Source organism: Rhinoderma darwinii, chromosome 5 (genome assembly GCF_050947455.1).
Source record: "Rhinoderma darwinii isolate aRhiDar2 chromosome 5, aRhiDar2.hap1, whole genome shotgun sequence".
NCBI classification, from domain to species: Eukaryota; Metazoa; Chordata; class Amphibia; order Anura; family Rhinodermatidae; genus Rhinoderma; species Rhinoderma darwinii.
Genome location: NC_134691.1, coordinates 305256391 through 305274631, shown reverse-complemented (window position 1 = coordinate 305274631; position 18241 = coordinate 305256391).

The window sequence follows — 18241 nt, the reverse complement described above, 5'->3', positions numbered from 1 at the left end:
CCTTCATTTGGTGATGTTTATTTTGATTACTATTATCCTTACATTTCATAATAAATGTTACTTTATGGAAATATGAAAGTGGTATTAAAATACAAAAACTTCATAAACTATTCATAGATACAAGATGAATATACCAAAAAGTTTAGTTGGAAAATTAAACCATGCATTGTTAGCTGAGAGAGCTTTCCTTTTCCAGTGTCAAAAAAATAAAGTGTGCACGTACATTACTATTGACTGGTGCCCTTTAAGCAGCTGTCCTTTTGCCTTATTCCTGAAACAAATCTCAAATGTCACAATGCAGCAGAAGCTGCCACATCAGAGACACTCCACTTTTCCACTCAAGCAGAAACTTCTCATCTGATTATAAACCTCTGTTAATGTATTGTATTTTGTAATATGCATCAAATAAAAGACATGGAAATTGTCTGGAAAAATTAGTAGGAGAGAAGAGAGAATGAGGCTCGCTATTCAGTGATGCCAAGTTCTCAGCATGGGTGTGCATTCCTCGCCCAGCATGAAAATCAAGGGCACATTCTTATTTTTTAAAGGGTTAACATTTTGTAATATTATGTATGTGTCTTGCAGGAATTATATGACTTGCCTTGTACAAACCTGTTTCGTCTCTTGTAAGAACTTCTTGGCAGCTTGGCATGTGATCACTTAATGATATTGTAATTAGTAGAAGGATTCTGTTTAAATTGCCGTCTAGTGGTCCTTCAGTTCATATGTAGTGGCTCTTAAGATTTCGTTATTTTATAGTCTTGATATCACCTCAGCTGTGCCTCTAGCTTGTACCACAAATTGTGTCTTTCCACTTATTTGCTCCCTCAAACATTCTTGCAGAGATGTTCTTCAGGGTGTTTTGTTAACCTCTTCCCTGCTAGTGTTTTTATGCATCCTCACATAATGCCTCTGTTAAAAAAAAAACCTCACACATAACAAGCACCCTGGTAAAAAGTAATGTGTGTATTTCACTGGAAAGAGCAGTCAGGCAAAAACAGGTATTATCAAATAGTACACTATGCAAAATCTATATAATATATAGTTCTTTATAACACCGTGTGTTTTCTGGAACCCTAATGTGTAGCGTAAAGGTAATACTGAATGTTGCTAGGGGGTTAATTCCAACATCCCTGGTAGTATAGAGTAATTCATGTGTTAATGCCAACATCCTTTGTCAGCTAGGGTAGTAAAGGGGTTAATACCAACATCCCTGGTGGAAATTAATACCCAAATCGCCGATGGCGTAAGAAGTGATGCCAGCATCCTTGGTGTTCTAGGATGGTGAAGGGTTTAGTTAATACCTGATATCCTTTAGTTACTCACCTCTCCAGGCTTCAGAGCTGTCCTGCTGTGACAGAAAGCTGAACAGTTAACCACTCTAGGGCTGATCATGTCCAACTTCCTCTAACTGCCCTGCAGTGATCATAGAGATCAGGGCGGGGGTTGAATTTAGCCATGCGGCTGTGATCCAAAGGGGTTCTTCTATCAGGACTACTCCTTTAATAATGCCCTTAGGGCATATGGATGTCGCAGAAAGGGTCCCCTGCTCGATACCCCCCATTATTAGTCACAGCAGAGAGACTGATAGGACAAACTCTGCAGATTCCTTCCTTAGTGAGCTGCCTGGTCATAATAACAACTGTAAGTCAGACGACGTGAGTTCATTCTACACCATCTTTTTGGGTACTGCTACCTAAAGTATGGTCATGTTTAAAAAAATTAAAATAGTAGTACTTCCAATACCATATCTAGACATGCTTTACTATTCAGAGGTAGAACGAACATGTGTAAATTGTCACCTAGTGGTAGAAATCGTTACCCTTATGGCACCAATAAATGTGAACAGGTCCAGTGTTAGCATATCCGGGGGAACACTGTTACCCACCACTGATACTGTTTTTATATCTTGTGCAGTGTTTAATGTTAATGAATCCCAAAGCTTAGTAGTTTTAGAGGTTGTTGTCAAAGTATCCAAGTGGCATCGTGCAAATCTGCTCGACTTCATATGCCCCAAAGGTTGAATTTCTGAGAGTGCCATAATTGCAGAAGGCAAATGGGAGGGTCATGTCAGGCAGCCCAAAAATTCCATGGTACTTCATGACTCTAAAACTTATCAAAATGCATTAACTATACAAGGAGTCCCAAAGTAATAAATTATAGTTTATCAAATTCTATGTTTGCACTTTTTTTTTAAACAGAAAAAATAAATCTTTGGAGTTAAACGACAACTGTAAAAAAAACTCTAACTAGTGGATCTGCTTTGTTGCTTCATATCTTGAACTTGTTGACTGTAGTGATTGCTTACAATTTTTTTTATGTGACCACAGGGCACTCAAATTCCAGTCCTGACACAAGACTCTTTGGCGCCATCTTCTGCTAGAAGGGGAGGAAAAAATGATGTAATTTCCCCTTTAAGTATTTATTGTTACTGTGCTCATAGATGAATTAAACATCTAAATGCATTTAACAAAAACACAGACGTCTCCCCGTATTTGCATGTTAGTGTTATTAAAAATGTAATTAGTAATTAGAAATGATTCATAACTAAGCAGAAGGTTTCTACATAACACATTACCAGACTGTGTTTAGGCTTTAGGGCCACTATTTGTCTTCAACACACGGCTTCGTCAGAATTGTGTCAGCCCACTATTTGCCAGGTGTTTGGAAGGCCATCTGCAGACATATGTAAATTTCTTGGATTTGCATCCTGCAACATTGGCACAAGTGCGATTTGTAAAGTACGGTAAAATTCAGGGCCCAAATCACACACATGTGACAGCTGCTCGTATTCTTACTCAAGTTATGATTTATTCTCAATTTTAATTCAGTTGTACTAAATAATAGACATAAACCATGTTGCCTTTTTGAACATCTTGTACAACCCTTAAGCTTTTTCTAGTATGCAAATGTCTGACTACTAATTCTATTCATTGGGTTTTTCAAGAGGTGTACTAGTAATAAGTGTTTTTAATTCTGTCCTTTAGCCCTAAGCCAGTGTGACTTAAATCACAAAATGCTCGTGTCAAAAAGTGCAATCAGTGAGGATATTGCCACTTTGCATTACATTTATTAATGCATATTATGATCAGGTAATAAGACTTGTTTAGTATTGATCTTTTCATAATGCTGTAAAAAAATTGCATTGGTAGATTTAGGGAGAAAATATTTGAGAAGTTTATAAATATAAGCATAGAAACAAGTGCAGTAAAAAAGTGGAGAGGTTACAAATAGCAGATACTACGAGTGTGTTCACATATATCAGTTGCATCCGGCCAGTTGTTTTTAGCACTTTGTGTACCTGTCCGGCGTCCATAGCCTGGCTATAGCCATACAGAAAAGCACCAGAAACCATTTCATAGGAAAGCATGGGATCTGTGCTGGCATGAGTTTCCCTCCTGCATTTCTGTACCACACCGGAGGGGAACTACTCTGGATCGTCAGATACGGATGTAGCCATCTCTATCTTGACTGTGATAACTTGGTGCATTTTATTTCATTTTTTTTAAATTTAATAAATTGCGTAAATCAGTAGTACATGTGAATATATAAAACTAGAGATTATATTCTATTAATAAAAAGTGGTATCTTCTTCACCTTCCAGCAGTGTGTAGTTCCCCTTTGCTGCCTACAGGCGCTCTTTAAAATTTAAGAAACCCCCTTTTCTCAAAAAAATCCATCTAGAGTAATATAGTAAATTCTAGATGGAGAAGAGGGGGATGCAGTTGCAATCCCTCTGCCTCAGTGTGTGGATGAGCCTGCTTGCTATGAGGAGGAGGGGCAGGGATCAAGGTCTCTTTGACTATGTGTGAAACGGCACGCTGAGGGGAGAGGGGAGAGAGCAGCAGAAGGGAGACATGTGATTGGCTCAGTGCACCCTTAAATCTGTTACACAACTTCAGGAAGAGCCCACCCACTCAGCGAGCATGAAAAGAGAAAAGCCATCAAAAGAAAGGAACAAATCTGCAGGTTAGAGTGAACATTTCTGGCCGCTCTAGATCTAATAAACAGTTACAGGAGAGATAGTGATTTGTTTTGTACAGTATGATAGGTAGATTTTAAAAACGTAAATTTTCTTGGGCTTTTGTGGGAACGCAGGGATTTTCTGTAACATTTCTGGTAAGTGTAAATCACAGTCAAGCAAACTTAAAAATAGGTGTTCTTGGACTTTAAAAAAAAAAAAAAAAAAAAAATGTGCAAAGAGCAGGAAAGTGGATAAAAAAACAAAATAAACTCACAATACTCTGTTGACTTCCCCGCAGTGATGACGTGCCGTTCTTGCACGTGACTGCTGCAGCCAATCACTGGCTTCAGTGTTGATTCTATCAAGAACAGCACAAAACCATGCGGGTCAGTCGTTGACTGTAGCAGTCACGTGCAAGAATGATACATCACTGCTGCAGGGAAGTCAACAGAGACCGGTGGGACTACCAGAGCAGTGGCGCTGGATAGGCCCCCCTATATTGGTTTTATGGTTTTAATGGGGTTTTTTATTTTTTTCAAAATAGTTTTTATTAACATTTTCCAATAAGGGGTACAAAAAGTAGAAAGGGGAGGATGGGGGCTGAGAAATATACAAAACATTGAGAAAGATCAAATAATGGGATAAAACAATAAATAAAAAAGGAGAAAAAAAAAATATATTGAATAAAATAAAAGAGAAGTAAACAAAAATAGGGGGGGAGGGGAACAAAAACATAACAGTCATAACCGTTACTATTAAGCTCATTATATCCATAATTCCAATAAGTCAGGTGAGGGGATCTACATATTAAACAAATGCTGGCTCTCCCCTCCTCGTCGGGTTTTCAACCCCAGTGTGACGATAGCATGGGCATGGAACCAGCCAAATTCCCTGTGCCAGTCTCACCGATATGTTATCCAAAAGCTTTCTCCGAGAAGTGAGATCGCCAATAAGCAGATCAGAGGCGTGACCCCCGCAGGCATCGTAAGAATCCGAATCCCCGACAACTCATCAACTCGCAGTGAACACACGTTACAATATAGGTGCATCCCCCATAAGTACCTGCTCGTTAAACCATATAGTGGAGTCAAAGCAGTGTTTTATTTTCATTTGCACGTTCCGCGGGAGGAGTGAGATAAAGGATTCCCAAGTATTGAAAAATTGCTTGACCTTTTGCTCTTTGTGGAGAGAAGCCTCCATCCAATCCATCTCCATTTTGAGTGGCGGGGCCTGATCATGAAGCCAGGTTTGTAGGATAGCCTTTACCCCCGCTGCCGCCACGTAGTGCAATAGTCTGTGCGCCCCGGGGGAACAGTGGTGTGTATCAGGGTCCAGGTACCCAAAGATTGCCCATAACGCTGTGTTAGGAACAAAGTTTGTGCGGTGTTCAGAGGTGAATGATTGTATGCTGGACCAGAAAGTTTGGATATTTGGGCAGGACCATAGACAGTGATATAGGTTAGCCTCAGGTGTGTGGCATTTGAAGCACTGCGAGGTGGGATAGACGCCTATTTTGTGCCCTATATGCGGTGTTAGGTATGACCTATGGGAGACTTTCAATCTCATGTCCAGGAAACGAGCCGAAGGGAGAAATTTATGTGCCTGTGTCAGGGCCGCTAAAATGGTTGTGTAGGTGAGCGTGTGGTCATCTGTTTGCCATTTGGTTAGGGGGGTTTGGGTTTGAGAATAATCTAAGGGAACGTGGATAAATTGATAATTACGAGTGATTTGACCCCTGAGGTAGTTTTGTTTTGAAAAATGATGTCGCAGGCATGGGTTCCATTCTTGGTCAGGTAGCGGTGGTAGTATCTTTGTTAAGTAACTTTTGACTTGCATATAGCTAAAGAGATCAATCTGGTGATTCGGAAACTTAGAACATATCGCCGTAAAGGAAAACATCCTACGCAAATTGCCCCACAGAAGTGAGCCCCAGCCTGTACCATCTGTGGAAAACGGCAGCAGGGTTACCACTCTGAAAGTCAGGGTTACATACCAAAGGCATATGAAGAGATAGCAGAGGAGAAAGATGAAAGAGAGATCTTATCTTCTGCTATGCCTTCCATGTAGTAAATAGTAAGGGGTTGGCCCTCGTTTCCCTCTTCAGGCTCCCATAAGGAAGATGCAAGAGTCCTGATAAAGCGTTCCCCATGAACAATGCCGAGTCTAGAGGTGAGGAGGTGTATACGGAGGTGTTGTGGATCCAGTCAGAGATATACCTATATAGAGCTGCCAAATTGTAGTGCTTAATATTGGGGAAGTTGATACCCCCATTACCCCTGGGCTGCTGCAGGATGATATAGGCTATTCTGGATCTTTTCCCGCCCCAGATAAAGGTTCTATAGAGATAGTTGATTCTGCGCTCGTCTTTGGGTGTGAGGTAAATTGGGAGAGTGTGGAAGAGTTACAGGAGGCGTGGGAATTCTGTCATTTTGAGTAGATTAGCCCTGCCCAGATAAGAGAGTATAAAGTGTTTCCAGGAGAGGAGTGTCTTCTCCAGTTCCGTTATACAGTGCGATATGTTGGTGCTATAAAGCGCGGACGGGCGTTTCGTGATTCGAACTCCTAGATATGTGAGGGCCTGAGAGTTCCATTTAAATGGGAATTTCCGTGACCACAGGGGTGCGGAGGGGCCTTTCAGTAACATTGCTTCTGTCTTATCTAGGTTCAGAGTGTAACTGGTCAGTCCTCCCACCCCCTCCAATTCACTCAAAAGAGGGTCTAGAACCTGTTTGGGGTTAGATACTGCTAACAAAATATCGTCAGCAAAAGCGGCCACTTTTATTTCTATATTACGTAGTTTAATGCCCTAAAAAGTAGGTGTCTTGGAAAGATGACGCAAGAGGGGGTCTAAGGCGAGATTAAAAAGGAGGGGGGATAGGGGACAACCCTGCTTGGTGCCCCTAAAAATATCTATCGGAACCGTGTTATGCCCATTGACCGTCACACTAGTTGCACACCCTACACGAAGAGATTGCAGGAATTGAGTAACAGTCGATCCAAGGCTCGTTCGCTCCATTACCTCATCGAGAAAAGGCCACGCGACAGTGTCGAAGGCCTTCTCAGCGTCAAGGCTCATCAGCATGTTAACCGGTTGATCCTGCTCCTGCGCCATGACTGTGGCAGCAACAGCTGATCTTATATTCTTGATAATAGTCCTGCCTTGTGTGAAACCCATTTGAGCTTCGCATAAAAGGTCGGGGAGAACAACCTGGAGTCTGTCAGCCAATATCCAATGTCAGCCAGTAATTTATAATCTTGATTGAGTAGTGAAATTGGCCGATAGGATTGGCCAGAGACGGGTCTTTATTTGGTTTTGGTAAGAGAACTGTGCGAGACTCTGTAAATCGGTCAATGGGAATTTGGCGTATAAAGGCGTCGTTAAATAAATTAGTGAGAGTGGGGATTATTTGGGGGGCCAGTATTTTATAATATTCTGCAGGGAATCCGTCCGGACCCGGTGTTTTGCCATTGGAGGTCAGAGAGATGGCCCGTCGCACTTCCTCCTCCTGTATGTCCGAATTCAGCAAAGATTGCTGATCTTCAGATATGGAGGGCAAATTTATGGTGTCCAGAAAGGTATTGATATCTGGGAGGGATGCCGGGGCCGCTCTATAAAGATCTTCGTAATAGTCAGAAAAAATCTGCGCTATATCAGAAGCATCGGTGACAAGGGAGCCGGTGGTAGGGTGCCGCAGGGATAAAATGGGCTTGAATGGACGTCTTTGCTTAGTTAGGGTGGCGAGTAATTTTCCAGTTCTATTCCCCCATCTATAAAATTTATTGTCTGTGTTTTTTACCTGCCAATGGGATTCATCGTGGACAAATGTATCTAGTAGATGCCTGGCCGTCTGATAAACATTTTGGTTATACGCAGAAGAATCTGCTGCATATGTGTGCTGAGCGGTCAGTAAAGCCTTGTGTAAGGCGTCAAAGCGCTCCCTTCTCGTTTTCCGCCTACGGGACAGATAGCTGATGACATGACCTCTCATTACAGCCTTAGAAGTCACCCACAGCAAGGGGGAGTCATCCGTATGAGAGATGTTGTCGTCCAAGAATTGACTCCAATATGTTTGGAGATACTGTTTAAAGTCATCAGAATCTGCCATGTACGCAGGAAACCTCCATATTCTAGTTCTCACATTGGATGGGGATAAGGATAATGACATTGTAATTGGAGCATGGTCCGATATGGTGATTGGATGTATACGTGATGAGTAATGCGCCTCAAACAGGGTGGAGGATATCAGAAAGTAGTCAATACGGGAGAATGTTTTATGGGCTACAGAATGACACGTGTATTCTCTCGCCCCAGAATCCATCACCCTCCAGGGGTCGCACATATTGAGGGAGTCAATGAGAAGAGTGAGGGAGGCGGTCGCTACCTGGGACTGAAGTGTAGAAGGGGACCTGTCTAGTGTGGGGCATTGTACAAGATTGAAGTCGCCTCCAATTATTAAGCGACAGTCGGGAAAGCTCGTTATGATTTGGAGAACCTCTGATTAAAACGTGTGTTGGTCGTGATTAGGGGCATAAATGTTCACCAGTAAATATGCTATCCCGGCAATCATTACCTGTAGTATTAGGTACCTGCCCTGAGGGTCCGCTATGGAGTTATCTACAGTGTATTGAATGTCCCTTCTGAAAAGTGTCGCGACCCCCCGCGAAGAGGAAGAATGTGAGGCAGAAAGGCAATCTGCTAGCCATGGGGCTTTCAAGTTGCTTTGCGTGCCTGATCTCCAGTGAGTCTCCTGAAGAAAAATAATGTCAGGGGAGAGTCTTTTGAGATTATTAAGCACTTTTTTCCTCTTCAGGGGCGTGTTCAGTCCTGCTACATTCCAGGAAAGGAATTTAATATGAGGGTGGGTATTAAAAGTGTCAGGGTGTAGTGTGTTTGGGGTACTCATCCTGTGTCGAGGTGGTAGATTCGGATCAAAGGTAGTGAAAGCCAGATGCTGCACCCAACGGTCCCAGCGAGCCACGAGTACAGCCCCTTCCCACTGATGCCATTACAAGCGGGAGTCACACCTCCCATCACCTGAAAAAGGAGAAAATACATGAGCGAGCATAAGTAACACAAAAAAGGCATAGAAACCACAAAACTTAGAGCGGCATTAACAAATAACTGGTGTTCTGCTATGAACACAACTGCGCTTTAATTCGCCAAGGTAAGCGAAGTAAGCACATGTCCATTGGTAGTAGGGCTAACTTTTCCTCTCAGAAGGTCTTCATTATCCTTTATCCCGCACTTCCAGATGGAGGCCTCTGCGGGCCAGGATCGGATCCTCAAACATCAGCATACGGTCCCCCATTTGCACTTTCAGCTTGGCCGGGAAAAGGAGTTGAAATCGGGTGTTCTGTTCGTGCAACAGGCGGCAAATTGGAGCGAAGGCTTTTCTCTTCTGGGCGACCGTCGCCGAGTAATCTTGGAAGATCAGGATTTTGGAGTTATTCACGTGGAGATTCCCCTGCTGCCTGTATGCTCTCAAGACTCTTTCTTTTATCGCCCAGTGTAGGTACTTGGCGATTACTGGACGTGGCCTATTGTCTCCCGCATTCCCCCGGGTTCTGGGTGGTCCCAGCCTATGCACTCTCTCAATCAGGAGGGGGTCGCGTCCCAGGTCAATGTTGAGGGCTGTGGGTATATCTTTGGTGATGTAGTCCAGTAGCTGGTCGTTTGTCACGCTTTCAGGGATGCACACGAAGCGCAAATTGCTGCGCCGATCCCTATTTTCTAGGTCATCCAATTTATCTCTCAGGGCTTGGGATGTGGCTTGACTTTGCCTTAAGGCGACCTCCATTGTGGCGATAGAATCTTCCGCTGTATTAAACCGTGTTTCCATATCTGCTATTTTTTGTGAATTCGAAGTGATTTGCGCCAATGCAGAATTTATGGACGTGTGCAAGACATCCAGCCGCTTGTCGAAAAGAGGAAGCAGAAGTTTGGAGACCTCCTGTGCCACTAAGGTCGTCTGAAGTGAGTCAGTTTCCGAGTCATGCGAAGGACTGTTATGTGGGGTTAGTCTGGGTGGCGTGACGTCGTCATCAGGAAGAAGTTCTGGGGTGAACTGATTTTGAGAGCTGGAACCTCTATTGGAAGAAGATCTGGGAGTCTGTTTATCCCCCTTCATATGGGTTTTGGATTTCTGCATTTTGGAGGACGGGGGTATCCCGGGCGTCCGGGCGGCACAAGAGCGGACAGGTTGATCTCTCAAAGATTTTGTCAAATATTTGTCCATGTTACGCTCCCCTATCAGGGGGGTAGCACGATAGATTTTACAGACAATGAACAGGCAGCAGAGGCTAATAGGAGGGAAGTAGCCCACAGCACGTTACATCTTTACAGATCCATCAGCATGTGCAGGGGTTTGGAGGGATCTTTATAACGAAACATAGTGTGTTCAGCAAACAATGTCCCGTGCAAACGATGAAGTGAACCAAGGCGGGTCAAAGGGGAAGTTTCTGAGGCGCAATAAATCCTCGATTCTTCCTACAATGTTGACGTAGTGCACACAGTTTAGGAGAGTCGCGCTGAGTAGTTCCTGGCTGGGGGTTACACCGGGGTTTCTCCCCCCGTGCGATGTGTATACAAGTCCCTGGGCAGTAAGAATGGCCGTCAGGCCCAGCAGTGTCACCAGCGGGATCGTGCCCGGGTGTTTTCACGTGGGTTTTGCCCCACACAAGATATTGGTCTGGGTCACAACTTGGCTATTTGTGGGTCCTCACCTGGGGTCTGCCCCACTTCTCCTCCCTTTCCCAGCACTTCTTTTCCTATCAGGCCGCAGTTGCCTTTATCCGCCACAAGATGGCAGCAGAGTTGTGGCTTTTCAAGATGGCGGCCGGGGCGTGGCTTCTCGTGAGGTTTGCCTCGCACAAGATGGCGGCCGGGATCTTCCCCTGCCAGACCAGCAATGCCCCTCGGGGTACAATAACGGAAAATCGGGGGGTCACAGAGCAGTCCACAGGAAAGACCTCCCTCCCCCTTATGATCTCTTCCTCCCCTCTTCTTATCGGCCGCACGATGTGGGTGCCGTTCAGCCACGGTCCGGCCGAGCCGAGCCTCCTCCAAGATGGCCGCCGGAAAGATTTTCTTCTGCAGGAGACCCAGGTAGGATGATTTGTGCCAGTTATAATGCTGCTTTTGATGGCGGGTCACCCTGATCCTCTGGCTCCCCTAGCAGGGGGGATCCCCAATCCAGGGCTCTTTTCCCGCCGGGCTTTTATCTTCTGCCGCGTGACGGGGCCAGGGACGCCTGCGCTTCTTTCGGCGTTCCACCGCCCACGGCTCCGGGGCGATTCAAATCGGAGTCTCCTGAAAATGCCTCCCATTGATTTCAATGGAGGCGGAGGCATCTCTTTTCCGCGAGCGGTAAAACCGGCTCGCGGGATAAAGAAGGGACATGCCCTATCTTTGGGAGTTTGACATCAATGGGAGGCAGAGAGAGCTTATTTCGCAGAGTTTTATGCCCGCGGCGCTCAATGACCGCGGGCAAAAAAGGCCACAAAAAACGGCGTGCAGGGAAAGGAAAATCTGCCTCAAACTTCCAAACTGAATTTCGAGGCAGAATTTCCGCCTGCAAAAAACTCAGTGTGAACCCGGCCTTAGCTGTAAGCAGGGCTGGATCATGGCAGGGTTTTAGCCTGTGTATGTAAACGATATTGCTACCATTTACTTGCAGCAAGCAGAGATCTTGAAATTAGTGAGGATTTAAAAAAACAACGTATATTAGAAAGTTGTAGAACTTTTCATTATAGAATGAATGAGTTTCCTTTACATAAAAACCCTTCAACTATTAAGAGTTTACTGCGCTGTAACAAACATTCTAGCACCTAGAGGTGTAACTTGAAACTCCTGGGCTCCAATGCAAAATGTTTAACAGGGCACCTCACCTACCACGTGCCATTTATAATACTGGTGATTTCTTATGTGGCAGAAGAGCCTTTGGGTTCTCTCAGGCACTAGGGCCAGGGTGCTATATTTGCACCCCCTAGATCTATGCCCTTTCTTGCACTCAAAATTTTTAAAGTCTGAACATAAAATTGTAATAGCGATTTTCCTGCTTGGAATGTTTTCCCAGGGATACAATAACTCATTGTATAATACAATATTGAACACTATTAATATAATAAATTGCATTCTCTTATTCATTCCACTAGCAAATTAATGTAGGGAGGTGTTGATGATCTTATGTCAACCTAATATCTCTGCGCAATTCAGAGAATTGACAAACCTGCCTATTTATCAGTTCTGAAGGTGGAAAATAATCAATATCTCTTGATTCACTTAAGTATTTATATGACAGGCCATTCTAGAATCACACATCACAAAATAGTACCAAACCTCACGTTTACTTTTGGATTCCTGTTGGGGTTTGACCTTGACCATTAGAGCGCAGATGCATGACCCGCTTATGCATTAATGTGATGGGTGAGTAAATCCATAAGGTTAAATTGCAGAAAAAATGCTTAAAAAAGACAAAATATGCTGCTAAGATGTTGGTTAAATGATCCACGCTAATGGGTACAGGAAAAACACCTGAGGACCTTTATGTCATACATGAATATTTTACTTATGTACTTTTAACAATATTTCTGAAAGCAAAGAAAGAAACAAGAAAACTTTCTCATACTCATTCAAATATCTAAAAATCACTTCTAAAAATGTTACTAATAAGCTAAATGGAAATATTATTAAGAAGGAAATCCAGATAGAATTTTTCATAAATACATTTTATCTCCATAGAAATCCTATCCTCTGGATTTGTGGCGGACCCATTAATCGGCGCTCCACCATGTAGACTCTTATAGTTTATCTATTTGCCATAGAAGTCTATGGTATAAAAACAAAACATCACTCAGAAAGACTATTGGGCAATTACTGAGCATTAACAGTTATACTAGTCTATAAGTATAATGTACATTAACTGGTGCGTACCTTTTATAATGGTCACCTGCTATTACGTTAATCCTTTTTACCCATTAAAAACCAAACCAGGTGGATATTAATAGGGAATTAGCTTTGTAACATTGGCTACTTTGCCACACTTTGTCATGGGTTGTGTGTGATATTGCAGGTCAGCCCCTATTCACTTCAATAGAGCTAAGTCACAATACCAGACACAACCCATGGACAGGTCTGGAAGAAATGGGCCATGTTTTTCTTTTCCTGTGCAACCCCTTTATTAACCCCTTAATGACCAGCCTATTTTAAACCTTAACGACCAAGCTATTTTTTGCGTTTTTCCATCGTCGCATTCCAAGAGCTGTAACTTTTTTATTTTTGCGTCAACATAGCTGCATAAGGACATTTTTTTTTGCGGGACAAGTTGTATTGTTTAATAGCACCATTTTGGGGTACATATAATTTATTGATTAACTTTTATTAACTTTTTTTGGGGGGTAATGGAAAAAACCCCATAAATTTCGCCACTCTTTTTTGCGTGTTAGATTTACGACATTTACTATGTGGTATAAATAACACAATAACTTTATTCAGTGGGTCATTACCATTGTGGCGATACCAAATTTATATAGACTTTGTATGTTTTACTACTTTTACACAGCAAAACCACTTTTTTTTCAAAATTATTTGTTTTTGTGTCGGCATGTTTTAAGAGCCATAATTGTTTTATTTTTACGCCAGTGCAGCTGTATGAGGGCTTGTTTTTTGCGGGACAACTTGTAGTTTTTATTGGTACCCTTTTGGAGTACATGCAACCTTTTGATCACTTTTGTATCACATTGTTTTGAAGGCAGGACTAACAGAAAATAGCAATTCTGCCATTGCTTTTTGTTTTATTTTTTACGGTGTTCACCGTGCGGGTTAAATAATGTAATTGCTTTATAGGTGGGGTCGTTACGGATGCGGCGATACAAAATATGCATAAAGTTTTAATTTTAAAGTATTTTATAGGGGAAAAAGTGGGGTTTTCATTTTTTTTATTTGGGATTTATATTTATTTATTATTACCTTTATTAAACTTTTTGATAACTTTATTTTTAGTCCCACTAGGGGACTTCACTATGCAATCTTCTGATTGCTTTTATAATACACTGCAATACTTCTGTACTGCAGCGTATTATTCCGTCAGTGTAAAACTGACAGGCACCTGCTAGGTCATGCCTCAGGCATGGCTTAGCAGGCATCCACCACAGGAGACCTGGGGGCCTTTGTTAGTCCCCCGGCTGCCATAGAAGCCATTGGCACCCTGCCATTGCAATTGCGGCTGAAATTGATCCCACCCGTTAGTGCAGGTGTCTGGCGGTCTTTAGACTGCCAGACACCCGCTTTAGCCAGCACAGGACACCCGTGCTGGGCTTATGTCAGAGAGTCGTGAAAAGGCATAAGTAACCTTAACGGCCACCGTGAAAAGGCGTATTGGCGGTCGTTAAGGGGTTGATGTCCTATCATTAAAACCAGGGGCACAGTAGCCAATGTTACATAGCCAATTCCCTATTAATATTTGCCTGGTGTAGTTTTCTAAAGTGTAAAAAGGATTTACTTATAGAATAAGCCACGTAGGGAGCAACGACGCAAGTAGTGAGAAGAGGGGGCACAATTTTAAATATCTTCTGTTGTTGGCATCCCAGAAGATCTCCTACATCAAAAAAATTGGAAACATTTTCAATATTTCCATAAATGAAGCCAGATAAGGTTATCAAGTTAGCAATTGTTGAGATGCATGATGGCAGTAGTAGTACAATAGTGTAAAGTGGAGTGGGTTAGAAAGCTTATTCCAAATTTTCTCTTTCAACACTCATCTAAGTGACTTCCTCTGCTCTGAGTGCTTGTAGTCTTTGGGGTAACTCAAGCACCTTAAAAGTCATGCCTATCATTTGAAAAAAAAATCACAATCCCTTCTTAAGGAGCTGTAGATGTATATTAGAAATGTACATTTTCTCTCTTCCTGCTTGCCCAGTGGACGGACCCATTAAAGTGTGATGTAACAGCTATGCGGTGTGCTGTGAGCCAATCAGATGTCTCCTTTCCTGCCATGATTAAGAACGCAGGAAGCGTTTGAAACGCGTAGGCTTCGCTAATTTTTTCCACATCTCTCCTAAGCACTCCAGGACATCATCTAGATTGATCCTATTTTAAATATCTCCATTAAACTTGGAACCAGTTCCTTTTTATTCACAGCAACGCTGGATCCACCCCGTTTGGTTTTCTTCTGTCTACATATCGCGTGCCGACGCGAGGATCCGTGCGGTGACAGAGTGCAAAATCCACATACAAAAGGTGAGCTGGAGGTTTCGTCTCCCCCTCTTTTCTCCTTTCCTGCTCTTCCACCCTATCCTTTCACAGCATGCAGTCTCTCACACATTCTTATAGAGAGAGAGACTGCAGCTGCGTCCCCCTACCTCCCTGTCCTCTATTTACTCTTTTACCCTAGATAGTTTTTTTTGGGTGACTAAATAGGTTTCTGAACATTTACAGAGAGTCTGTAGGCAGAGAAATAGGAAGTGTGAGTGAGATAAGATGGATATTAGGAAGTTTCATGCATGCACATGTACAATGATAAACATATTTAAGATGATTTAGACTTGCCACAGATAAATATTCCATTTTCTGGAGGACACATGGCTCAAACCACTGGTGATATATGTATAAAAGTTTAAGAAAGCCTCATGGTATAGTTCCTAATGTTCAGCTCTTACTATACCACAATTGTGGAATAGCAGTCTGTTTGTCGCCTGGTTTCATACATGACCTCCACTATTCGTAATTTGTCTTCAATCATACTTTGTCACCACAAATTATTTGCCTTTATAGTAAGAGCAGAGAAGCCAAGGTAAAACATGCAGAACATTATTCGATTATCATCCTCCTGTCAGCCATTGTTTGTAGTTGGGGTCAAACTGTTTAGTGCTCTATTTGTTGTAGGAGAGTGTAATCTCTGAATCACATTATTAATGATGCGATGTATGGTTGTGTGATGGGAAATAGGGTTTACTTAAGCACTGGAGACATGTTTCATCAAGCTCTCCTTGACATTCTAAGTGATTACTTTTTATATGTAGAGGGTAGTTGACATTGTAAACGGTATTATAATTATATAATTTTAGAATTGTGTAATACACCTACTAAATCATTATACACACAGTAAGAGCTACTTGGAACTGTTAAACATCTGAGGACTATCAATGTTCTCTCAGGCTACTTTACATGTGGTTTAAAAGGTATAGATATTCTCTCTGAGTGCTTTTTTTGTGACTTACCTTCCCCACATTTTTTGTGTTCTTCCGCATTCAGAAAGTTAACATCGACTGGTTGGAAAAATGTACAGACGGTATTACACTGATAAGCACAATCCTTCAAAAAATGTTGGTCATCTACCTTGTTGAGTACAACCAATAAAATATGTACTGCCTTCAACCCAGTAATCTCTTAACCACTATCTCAGACCTAGACCGGCCAAAGGGGTAAGTGACCTGTGCAGTCATATAAGGCACATCACTGTCGCTGCTGAATTGGGCAAAACCAATTTATTGGAACTAATCTATATGTTATGAAATTTTGCAAACACGTTATGATGGTATTAATTGGGCACTGTACCGTACACCAAATGTTGGAGTGTTGGAGCACTAGCTCGGGGAATAGGCATACAAGGCGCCATCCAAAGAGGCTGGCCCTCACTAAGACAGTTGTATATATTCACCACAGCTAGCGTATCCCGTGTGTAAATAACTTATGTGGAACCTTCTAAGTTTAAAAAAATAATAATATCTGGGAATACAAAAAAAAAAATACTTTTTTGTCACTCAGCAGAATAGTAGACAAAGAGGACTTACCAGAAGAAGTGAAGAACCTAAAAAACAAGAAATTTGTGGATGTTGGGGAGAATGGCAAGGAGAAACTATTACTCGAGTACAAGTACATTGGTTTGGCATTTAAACAAATAGCAGTTCTGGAAGAGTTGCCTCTGCAAGGGAAATGTTCGGCTAGATGCAGCTTACTTTGATGGTGACAGCTAATTACTTGCGGTTACAGAATTAGAGAAACCAGCCCCCGGGGATCAGTTATCATCGCCAGAAAGAATTTTTTCTAAAGCAGTCACTCATACATGTCATGTACTGCCTATCCCTAAAAGTTTTACTAGACATGTACGTATAGCTCTGGTGATGGACCATAAACCTCATATTTGCATGTTCAGATTTTTTTTTTTAGCAGTGGTTGATATCCATAAACATATCTATATTCATATCCCTTACCTTTTGTTTTCCCCCCAGTTATATGTGTCAAAATCTTATACTGTATATTTGCGATAGAACGTCTTGTTTGCTACATCATTATATAACTGTTTGAAAGTGTCCTCCTGGTAGCCTTTATATTGAAGTGCGGCAATGTTCCTTCTCGCCACTACAATCTGTATCCTAAGTATCATCCAGAGCATTGAGCACGATCAGCCAGCCCAGAGCCTTCTATCTACCATGTGGTGAGATTGAGCAGTAGGTTTTCGATCGACTTAAAGAGGCTCTGTCACCAGATTTTGCAACCCCTATCTGCTATTGCAGCAGATCCGCGCTGCAATGTAGATTACAGTAACGTTTTTATTATTTTAAAAACGAGCATTTTTGGCCAAGTTATGACCATTTTTGTATTTATGCAAATGAGGCTTGCAAAAGTCCAAGTGGGCGTGTTTAAAGTAAAAGTCCAACTGGGTGTGTATTATGTGCGTACATCGGGGCGTTTTTACTACTTTTACTAGCTGGGCATTCTGACGAGAAGTATCATCCACTTCTCTTCAGAACGCCCAGCTTCTGGCAGTGCAGACACACAGCGTGTTCTCGAGAGATCACGCTGTGACGTCACTTCCTGCCCCAGGTCCTGCATCGTGTCGGCCACATCGGCACCAGAGGCTACAGTTGATTCTGCAGCAGCATCAGCGTTTGCAGGTAAGTAGCTACATCGACTTACCTGCAAACGCCGATGCTGCTGCAGAATCAACTGTAGCCTCTGGTGCCGATGTGTCCTCGCTCGTCCGACACGATGCAGGACCTGTGAGTGATGACACAGCGTGATCTCTCGAGAACACGCTCTGTGTCTGCACTGCCAGAAGCTGGGCGTTCTGAAGAGAAGTGGATGATACTTCTCGTCAGAACGCCCAGCTCGTAAAAGAAGTAAAAACGCCCCGATGTAACACACATAATACACGCCCAGTTGGACTTTTATTTTAAACACGCCCACTTGGACTTTTGCAAGCCTCATTTGCATAAATACAAAAATGGTCATAACTTGGCCAAAATTGCTCGTTTTTTAAAAATAAAAACGTTACTGTA